We start from the raw sequence: 10,955 nt of genomic DNA on the forward strand, positions 1-10,955 counted from the left end.
GGTAACATTTGGTATTGATGAAGGTATTGTTTGGACTGTAAATTATTCCATTTTTGGAGAGTAATTTGCAATGCCTATTAATATGTTAAAAATGCAAATTATTTGGGCAATGTCATTTATAGGACCCTTTCCAACAAAGACAACAATATTTCAGCAGTGTGTACTATAGCAAAACCTTGGATTCAAAACAAACGAAGCTGGGTATGGTGGTTCATGCCTGTAATCCAATCCGCTTGGGAGTATGAGGTGGGAGGATCGCTTGTGCCCTGGAGTTCAAGACCAGCCTGGAGACAGAGCAAGGCCCCATCTCTTTAAGCAAAACCAAAAATAATCATCAGGCCGGGTGTGGTGGCTCATGCCTGTAATCCTAGCACTTTGGGAGGCTGAGGTGGGTGGATCACTTGAGGTCAAGAGGCCGAGACCAGCCTGGCCAACATGGTGAAACCCTGTCTCTAATAAAAATACAAAAAAATGGCTGGGCATGCTGGTTCATGCCTGTAATCCCAGCACCTTGGAAGGCTAAGGTGGGTGGATCACCTGAGGTCAGGAGTTTGAGACCAGCCTGGCCAACATGGTGAAATCCTGTCTCTACTAAAAATACAAAACAATTAAGCCGGGCGCGGTGGCTCAAGCCTGTAATCCCAGCACTTTGGGAGGCCGAGACGGGCGGATCACGAGGTCAGGAGATCAAGACCATCCTGGCTAACACGGTGAAACCCCGTCTCTACTAAAAATACAAAAACTAGCCGGGCGAGGTGGCGGGCGCCTGTAGTCCCAGCTACTCCGGAGGCTGAGGCAGGAGAATGGCATAAACCCGGGAGGCGGAGCTTGCAGTGAGCTGAGATCTGGCCACTGCACTCCAGTCCGGGTGACAGAGCGAGACTCCACCTCAAAAAAAAAAAAAAAGAAAACAATTAGCCAGGCACGGGGGTGGGTGCCCAGCTACTTGGGAGGCTGAGGCAGGAGAATCGCTTGAACACAGGAGGCAGAGGTTGCAGTGAGCCGAGATTGCACCACTGCACTCCAGCCTGGGCGACAGAACAAGACTGTCTCAAAAAAAAAAAAAAAAAAAAAAAAATTAGCTGGGTGTGATGGCACGTGCCTATAATCCCAGCTACTTGGGGAGGTTGAGGCAGGAGAATAGCTTGATCCTGGGAGAGAGAGGTTGCAGCGAGCCAAGATTGCACCACTGCCCTCCAGTCTGGGTGACAGAGTGAGAATAGGTCTCAAAAAAAAAAAAAAGAAAAGAAAATTTAAATAGGGAACAAGACATTTGTTCAATGAAATCCTAAGTAACCATTAAAAACAATGGGATAACTTCTTTTTTTTTTTTTTTTAGACGGAGTCTTGCTCTGTCGCCCAGGCTGGAGTGCAGTGGCGCAATCTTGGCTCACTGCAAGCTCTACCTCCCAGGTTCACGCCATTCTCCTGCCTCCGCCTCCCGAGTAGCTGGGACTACAGGTGCCTGCCACCACGCCCGGCTGATTTTTTTTTTGTATTTTTCTTTTTTTTTAAGTAGAGACAGGGTTTCACAGTGTTAGCCAGGATGGTCTCCATCTCCTGACCTCGTGATCCGCCCACCTCAGCCTCCCAAAGTGCTGGGATTACAGGCGTGAGCCACCGCGCCTGGCCGGAATAACTTCTTATGAACTGGCCTTCCAGGCTGAAGTGCAGTGGCACGATCTCTGCCCACTGCAAACTCCGCCTCCCAGGTTCAATTCTCTGCCTCAGCCTCCCAAGTAGCTGGGATTACAGGCGTGTGCTACCATATCCGGCTAATTTTTGTATTTTTATTAGGGACGGGGTTTTGCCATGTTGGCCAGCCTGGCTAATTTTTGTATTTTTAGTAGAGACGGGGTTTCACCATGTTGGCCAGACTGGTCTTGAACTCCTGACCCTGTGATCCACCCGCCTCAGCCTCCCAAAGTGGTGGGATTACAGGTGTGAGCCACCGCACCTGGCCTGTTTATGACAACTAAAGAAAGCACATGTCAGGGGCCTGACGTGGTGCCTCACACCTGTAATCCCAGCACTTTGGGAGGCCAAGGCAGGTGAATCAGGAGTTCAAGGCCAGCCTGGTCAAGATGGTGAAACCCTGTCTCTACTAAAAATACAAAAATTAGCTGGGTGTGGTGGCGGATGCCTGGAATCCCAGTTACTCGGGAGGCTAAGGCAGAGAATTGTTTGAACCCAGGAGGTGGGGTTCCTCTGAGCCAAGATTGCAGCACTGCACCCCAGCCTGGGTGACAGACTGAGACTACGTTATCAAAAAAAAAAAAAAAAAGCGCATGTTAGAACAATAACATTATGATCTCATTTCTGTAAAAATTTAAAAGAATGGGGTTGTGCATATATGTATAAGTATGTATGTATATACATTTACATCTGCATAAGCATAAAAAAATCTGGAAGATAGCACCCACAATGTCAACAGTGGTTTCCTTTGAAGTGTAGGGTTTAATTTCTTCCTTAGTTTGCTCATTCATTCATTCAGTAAATGTACGTTGAGTGCCTACTACATGCTAAGCACTATTTTAGGCACCGAGGATACAATGATATGTAAAATCCCTGTCCTCGTGGAGCTTACACTCTAATGCAGGAAGACAGACAGTAAAGAAATAAAATTATAGTATCTTGGATGGTGATATGTGGTAGGGAGAAATAAAGTAGAGAAAGGAGATGAGCCGGGCGCGGTGTCTCAAGCCTGTAATCCCAGCACTTTGGGAGGCCGAGACGGGCGGATCACGAGGTCAGGAGATCGAGACCATCCTGGCTAACACGGTGAAACCCCGTCTCTACTAAAAAATACCAAAAACTAGCCGGGCGAGGTGGCGGGCGCCTGTAGTCCCAGCTACTCCGGAGGCTGAGGCAGGAGAATGGCGTAAACCCGGAAGGCGGAGCTTGCAGTGAGCTGAGATCCGGCCACTGCACTCCAGCCTGGGCGACAGAGCCAGACTCCGTCTCAAAAAAAAAAAAAAGAGAAAGGAGATGAGAGGGCAGTTTATGATTTCAAATAAAGTAGATTGAAAGTGTAGAGGGAACATTTTATGTCTTTATATCCTTAAATAATTGGTAGGATTATCAAGTGTTTTCCTTTTTTATCATGTGAGTAGTTTTCTGTATAGTTCAAATAAACGGTATAAAAAAGAGAATAAAAAGTTATTTTTTTCCCAGAATTAAAATGCTTGTTTATTTTTTTATATTTAGAGATGGGGTCTTGCTCTGTCACTCAGGCTGGAGTGCAGTGGCGTGATCATGGCTCACTACAGCCTTGACCGCCTGTGCTCAAGTGACCCTTCCACATCAGCCTCTGTAGATGAGACTACAGGTACATGCCACCAAGCCTGGTTAAATTTTTTTTTTTTTTTAAGAGGTTGGGTCTCATTGTATTGCCCAGGCTGGTCTTGAACTCCAGGCCGCAAAGGATCTTCCTGCCACCGCCTTTCAAAGTGTTGGGATTACAGATGTGAGTCACCGCTCTCGGCTGTTACTGTTTTTTGATTGATCTTGTAATTGTACATGTTTATGGAGTACATCAGATGTTTTGATACATGTATATGTTGCATAATGATCAAATCAGGATATTTAGCATGACCACCACTTTATTTATTTATTTATTTATTTTGAGGTGGAGTGTCACTCTGTTGCCCAGGTTGGAGTGCAGTGGCATGATCTTGGCTCACTGCAACCTCCACCTCCCAGGTTCAAGGGATTCTCCGGCCTCAGCCTCCCAAGTAGCTAGGACTACAGGTGTGTAACACCACGCCCAGCTAATTTTTTGTATTTTTAATAGAGACAGCATTTCACCATGTTAGCCAGGACGGTCTCCATCTCCTGACCTCGTGATCCTCCCGCCTCGACCTCCCAAATGCTGGGATTATAGGCATGAGCCACTGCACCCGGCCCACTTTATGCATTTATAATTTCTTTGTGGTAAGGACATTCAAAAGCCTCTCTTCTAGCTATTTTGAAATATATCATATCAGTGTTACTGTTAACCATTGTCACCCTACTGTGCAATAGGATACTGGAATTTATTCCTCCTTTTCCTTTTTCTTTTTCTTTTTTTTTGAGACAGAGTTTTACTCTTGTTGCCCAAGCTGGAGTGCAGTGGCACGATCTTGGCTCACTGCAACCTCTGCCTCCCAGGTTCAGGTGACTCTCATTCCTCAGCCTCCCAAGTAGCTAAGATTATAGGCATGTGCCATCACACCTGGCATATTTTCTGTGTGTGTATGCGTGTGTACATATATATTTTTTTGGGGGGGGTGATGGAGTCTTCTTCTGTCACCCAGGCTGGAGTGCAGTGGCGTGATCTCAGCTCACTGCAACCTGCACCTCCCAGGTTCAAGCAATTCTCCTGCTTCAGCCTCCCAAGTAGCTGGGACTACAGGCACACACCACCATGCCCAGCTAATTATTTGTATTTTATTCCAATATTTTGTAATATTTTTGATGTTTTACTGTGTTGCCCAGGCTGGTCTCGAACTCCTGAGCTCAGGCAATCTGTCCACCTCAGCCTCCCAAAGTGCTGGGATTACAGGTGTGAGCCACCTCACTGGCCTAATTTTGTATTTTTAGTAGAGATGGGGGTTTCTCCATGTTGACCAGGCTGGTCTTGAACTCCTGACCTCAAGTGATCCACTCGCCTCCACCTCCCAAAGTGCTGGGATTACAGGCATGAGCCACCGCACCCGGCCTATTCCTAATAATAGTAACTTTATACTCATTGACCAACCTTTCCCCATCCTCTCCTCTCTTTTCCTCAGTCTGGTAACCACTGTTTACTCTCTATGAGATCATTTTTTTTTTTTTAATTCCACATGACTGAGATCATGTGGTATTTGTCTTTCTGTGCCTAGCTTATTTCACTTAACACCATGTCCTCCAGGTTCATTTGTGTTGTTGCAAATGGTAGGATTTCATGATTTTTTGTTATGGTTGAGTGGTATATCATTGTGTATATATACCACATTTTCTTTATCCATTCATCTGTTGTTGGACAGCTGGATTCATTGCCTATCTTGGGTAGTGTAAATAATGCTGCAATTAACATGGGGGTGCTGAAATATTTTTAACACACTAATTTCATTTCCTTTGGATATATACTGAGTAGTGGGATTGCTGGATTGTGTGATAGTTCTATTTTTAATTTTTTGAGGAACCACCATACAGTTTCCATGGTGACGGTACTAATTTACAGTCCCACCAACATTTTAAGTATTCTCTCTTCTCCATATCCTTACCAGCCCTTGTTTTCCTTTGTCTGTTTTATTGTAGCCATTTTAACTGGAATGAAGTGGTATCTCATTATGGTTTTGGTTTGCATTTCCCTCAGGGTTAGTAATGTTGAACATTTTTTTCATGTACCTGTTGGCCATTTGTATATCTTCTTTTGAGAAATGTCTTTTAAGGCAGTTTGCCTGTTTTAAAATCCGGTTATTTGTTGTTTTTTTTTTTTTTTTCTCTTTTTTTGGCTGTTGAGTTGTAAGAAAAAGTTCTAATAGTGGTTTCTGACCTAGGAGTAGGGAAAAAATTTGTCATCAATTCTTTCCCATCTTTGAAATATGACTTCTTAATGTTCATCCTTACTGTAGAAGATAACCTATGAGCGAAGTCCTATCTCTCTTCCTCACTCTTTGGGTATATTACTGGTATATCATTTAGTGTGTCAGGCTCGGCACAGTGGCTCATGTTTGTAATCCCAGCACTTTGGGAGGCCTGGGCAGGCAGATCACCTGAGGTCAGGAGTTCCAGACTAGCCTGGTCAACATGATGAAACCCTGTTTCTACTGAAACTGCAAAACTTAGCCAGGTATGGTGGCGCATGCTTGTAGTCCCAGCTACTTGGAGGCTGAGGCAGGCGAATTGCTTGAACCCAGGAGGCAGAGATTGCAGTGAGCTGAGATTGCACCACTGTACTCCAGCCTGGGCAACAAACTCCCTCTCAAAAAAAAAAAAAAAAAAGTGTGTCATTTTTGTTATTTTCCCCCCAAAGTCTTACTTTTAAAATTATGTTTGCCTTGGGGACATTTTATAAATTGGCTTGCATTTCTGAGTACAAACCTATGGAGAAACCTGATAAAATGCAAATTGTTGATCTGTGTGAAGGTAATCCTGTTAATTCCATGGCATCTCTTATTTTATTAGCTCTTCCCATGAGACAGCAAGGAACCCATGCTAAGGCACAAAAGTTAAGCATTTGGATGGCAATTAAAATCTACAGGGCGGGGCGTGGTGGCTCATGCCTGTAATCCCAGCACTTTGGAAGGCCGAGGCGGGTGGATTGCCTGAGGTCAGGAGTTCAAGACCAGCCTGACCGACATGGTGAAACCCCGTCTCTACTAAAAATACAAAAATTAGCCTGGCATGGTGGTGAAGAGTAAGACTGTGCCTCAAAAAACAAATGAACAAACAACAAAAAACGAGACTGATTGCAAACATTGCAAATTCTTAGATATAGGGACCAAGTCTACAAATGGTTTTTTGGATCTCTGTTTTGTACAGGTTTGTGGTAGATGAGCTGGTGAGCCTTAGAGTTCCTTCCCAGTCTGGTCCCTTTGGCCCCTCAATGAGACATATATTTATTTATTTATTTATTTATTTATGAGACAGTCTCCCTCTGTTGCCCAGGCTGGAGTGCAGTGGCGTGATCTTGGCTCACTGCAACCCCTGCATCTCGGGTTCAAGCGATTCTCCTGCCTCAGCCTCCCAAGTAGCTGGGACTACGGTGTGTTCCACCATGCTCAGTGAATTTTTGTGTTTTTAGTAGAGATAGGGTTTCACCATGTTGGCCAGGCTGGTCTCGAGCTTCTCACCTCAGGTGATCCACCTGCCTCACCTTCCCGAAGTGCTGGGATTACAGGTGTGAGCCACTGTGGCCTGGCCTATTTTTTTCTTTTTTTGAGACAGAGCTTCGCTCTTGTCACCTAGGGTGGAGTGCAATGGTGAGATCTCCGCTCACTGCAACTTCCACCTCCTGGGTTCAAGCGATTCTCCTGCCTCAGCGTCCTGAGTAACTGGGATTATAGGTGCCTACCACAACCAGCTAACTTTTGTGTTTTTAGTTGAGATGGGGTTTCACCATGTTGGCCAGGCTGGTCTCAAACTCCTGACCTCAGGCGATCTACCCACCTCGGCCTCCCAAAATGCTGGGATTACAGGTGTGAGCCACTGTGACTGGCCAAGACTTTTAAAGAAGATGGAGAGAAAGGGGGTCAATGATTTGTCATTTACAGTAATAATAAAGGAAGTATAGGCATAACTGCTGCAGAAAGATTTAAATTTAAACATGACGACGTCAATCTAAATAACAGAGAGGGAAACTCCAAAAGAAAATTATATTTATTTAGAAGTAGCATTGCAATAGGTATATACATGCCATAGAGGCTGGGCAAGTAGGAATTTTTTTGTTTTTGAGATGGAGTGTCGCTCTTGTTGCCCAGCCTGGAGTGCAACGTTATGACCTTGGCTTACCACAAACTCCGCCTCCTGGGTTCAAGCAATTCTCCTCTCTCAGCCACCTGAGTAACTGAGATTACAGGCATGTACCACCACTCCTGGCTAATTTTGTATTTTTTAGTAGAAGCAGGGCTTTTCCATGTTGGTCAGGTTGGTCTTGAACTCCTGACCTCAGGTGATCCACCTGCCTTGGCCTCCCAAAGTTCTGGGATTACAGGCGTGAGCCACTGTGCCTGGCTCAAGTAGGTTTTTTTTTTTTTTAGATGGAGTCTTGCTCTGTTGCCCAGGCTGGACTGGAGTGCAGTGGCTTGATATGGGCTCATTGCAACTTTCACCTCCTGGATTTAAGCGATTCTCCTGCCTCAGCCTCCTGAGCACCTGGGACTACAGGCGCGCGCCACCATGCCCAGCTAATTTTTGTATTTTTAGTAGAGACGGGGTTTCATCATATTGGCCAGGCTGGTCTCGAGTTCCTGACCTTAGGTGATCCACCCGCCTTGGCCTCCCAATATGCTGGGATTACAGGCGTGAGCCACTGTGCCTGGCAAAGTGCTAGGATTACAGATATGAGCCACCAGGCCTGGTCGATAGTTTTTGTTATCAGGTATTCATGCATGAGAACCCTCTCTTCATGGTCTTCCCTGGCTCCATTTGTCAGGGTTTTAACACAAATCACTTTATTTTGATTTTGATAATTTTCACAAGGAATATGCTCTGTATATTCCAACAATCTGAGTTTCTCATCCTGGAATCAGCCCCTGAGTGGCACTGGGACTATCTTGAGTCAGCTACACCTCTAGAACCTATCAAGCCTATGAGCTTGGCCTCATCATTTTCCTCTTCAACTAGCAGCGTCTCTATTTGTCTATTTTTCAGTTTTCCTATTGATGTAATGGGCAGAACTGTCTTTGCCCCTCTTAACTTCTCTAGGAGGTTGGAGACATATGAGAGAAAGGAAGATTTGCCCTCTGTGCAAGCAAAACTAAAACTCTTTGGAATTATGTTAGTGGCAACCTTTCTGCCAGACAGGGTGTGTGGAGGAGCTATACATTGTGTCACTTTTTTTCTTCTTCAACAGACTCTTCGAAATAGTTATGACAGACATTACTATACCCATCTTGCAGACATAAAAACTGAACCCTGGGCTTTGGTGAAAAGGTGGATAGTAGAAAATAGGTTTAACTCCTGGTCAGGTGCTCATTGGTTTAATAGGAGCATAGGAGAGCCATTTTTTTTTTTTTTTTTCTTTTTTTTGCCGGGAGAGATGGGGAGTGGAGGCGTCTCCATTACCTTACATTCACATTTGTTTTGTTGATTAAAGGAACAATGGGTTGATTATTGATGGCCACTGTATTATTCACCTGATGTTAATCATACTCCTAACAAATGATCAATAAATTGCCTTAGATAATTCACGTTACTATACTCTGTATAGTCCTTCTCTGCCCTGGCAGAAATCCTCACGTCTAAACTCGAACTCCTCTTTTTTTTTTTTTAAGTAGAGACGGGGTTTCACCATGATGGTCAAGCTGGTCTCGAACTCCTGACCTCAGGTGATCCACCCGCCTCGGCCTCCCAAATTGCTGGGATTACAGGCGTGAGCCACCGCGCCCAACCAATGAGGTTCTCTTTTAACCTTTTGCGGATTCCCATTATCTAGCTTAAACTACACTCCCATCGTGCAACGGAAAACGAACAGAGCTCCTGCGTGCCCCAAGGGACTTCGAGCCAATCCATTGTCAGAGCTCTCAGCCGGCGACCTATTGGCTCCGCCTGGAGGCGGGACTCTCGGTTGCTAGGCGGTACCTCTTCCGGAAGTGTTTGTTGCGCGCTGCAGGGCAACATCCCGGCGTCCCTGGAAGCAGGGGGAGCGGGTGGGTGTCGGTTGGCGTTGGGGGAGCTGCACCTCGCCCAGAGCCTCGCCCAGAGCCTTCCGGGGTGGGGGATAGTTGAGGACCTCAACGAGGGAGGGGTTGGGCGGCGGGGAAGGGAGCGTGGCGAGGGTGCAGAGGCACGCTCTCGAGCCAACCAGCTTGATGCGCTCGAGTGTGGGCGGGGACTGAGGGAAGAAGAGAAAAACGGACTGCCAGGCGACAGTTCCTCCGTTTGAAATCTCGCCGGCTCCTGAGCGGGCCACCGGGCCCGGGCTGGGGGTCTGGCGGGTGAGTGAGCAGCGGCTCGGGATGCGGGAGAGGGGCACTGGGCACGGGACGCTGGTTTGCTTGCTCTGTTCATCGTCGGCGAGTGAGGCTAGGCCTTCCGAAGCTTGCTGGGATACTTCTGTGGCAGGCGCCCCCCCGGGTCCAAATCCGGGGCTAGCCCAACCTTATGCCATCTTTTAACCAGCTGGGAAAGTTGGAAAGCTTTTTTGTTTTTTCCTTTTCTTGCACTGATTTAAAAAATCTCCCTCTACCTCTGGCACCTCTCTCCTCACTTGGCTTCCGCGACTCCCTGTCCGTCCTCCTAACTCAGTCCTTTGCAGTAGAAAGCCCTCCCTTCTGCTTAGTGCACTCCATGTCTTGCATTATCAGCTTTTCAGCGTTGACTCCCCGGACTACTCCAGCCAGATCTCTTTCCTGAGCTCAGACCTGCTTACTGTCATCGTCAGCCTTCCCCGGTCCCTCCGATCTGTTCTCCTCTTGTATTTCTTATCTCGGTGAAGGGCTTCACCATTCACTCAGCCAAGTCTGTCCCTAGAATTTATTCATCTAATACATACAGCAAACATTTGTCGGATATGTCCTGTCTTCCAGGCAGTGTGGTAGGTGGGGCTGCCTATTGGACGAGGCATAGAAATGAACGGATAATCACAGTGTTCTGGCTTTAGTGCTCTGATTTCCCTCCTCTCTCCTGAAGTTCAAGTCCTGTATTCTGCCTCTTAATTTCCCTAGAATCTGGCCCTTCCTTTCCATCCTCACAGCCACTGACTTAGTTCATAATTTCTTGCTTGTGCTTTCAGGATAACTTCCTAAGTGGTCTCTCTGCCTCAGTTCTTGTCCTCCTGTAATTAGTTCTTATGCAGCTGTCAGAATTATTTATTTTAGAGACAGGGTCTTGCTATGTTGCCTAGGCTGGAGTGCAGTTGCTATTCACTGGTGTGACCCTAGCACACTGCAGCCTCAAACTCTTGCCCTCAAGCCATCCCCCTCAGTCTCCTGAGTAGATGGGACTACAGGCATGCACCACCATTCTTGGCTAGAATCGTCTGTCTGACCTACAGATCTGATCATGCCAGTCGCCTTTGTGAAATCCTGTGATGGCCCCTCATCATTTACGGGATAGAGCCTCAGTTCTTCCAGGCCCTCTGTAATACGCTCTTGCCTATGATTCTAGAGCTCTCTCTTGCCACTCCTCCCACGGTTCCTTGCCCTCTGGTCATGTCAGAATGGTTGAATTCGGGCTTTGGAGTCAGACATGGATACATATGCTGCTCTACTATTTATTAGCTGTGAAACCTTGGGCAAGTTTTTTTTTTTTTTTTTTTTTTTTTTGAG

The 10,955-nt window shown here is 46.3% G+C and overlaps 1 protein-coding gene across 10 annotated transcripts in view; it reads left to right on the forward strand.

The window, feature by feature from the left end:
* Positions 1 to 9,314: 9,314 nt before the first annotated feature.
* The window catches only part of CEP164 (centrosomal protein 164), an 86,631-nt gene continuing 84,990 nt past the window's right edge, over positions 9,315 to 10,955 (forward strand). For 9 of the 10 annotated variants that reach the window (XM_023208321.1, XM_023208318.1, XM_023208326.1 and 6 more), the window contains exon 1: positions 9,315 to 9,623. The gene's annotated coding sequence lies outside the window, so the exon portion shown is untranslated. The remainder of the gene's footprint in view (positions 9,624 to 10,955) is intronic. The other variant, XM_023208324.3, reaches the window with a different exon arrangement.

The sequence above is a fragment of the Piliocolobus tephrosceles genome, chromosome 13, assembly GCF_002776525.5.
Source record: "Piliocolobus tephrosceles isolate RC106 chromosome 13, ASM277652v3, whole genome shotgun sequence".
Lineage (NCBI taxonomy): Eukaryota > Metazoa > Chordata > Mammalia > Primates > Cercopithecidae > Piliocolobus > Piliocolobus tephrosceles.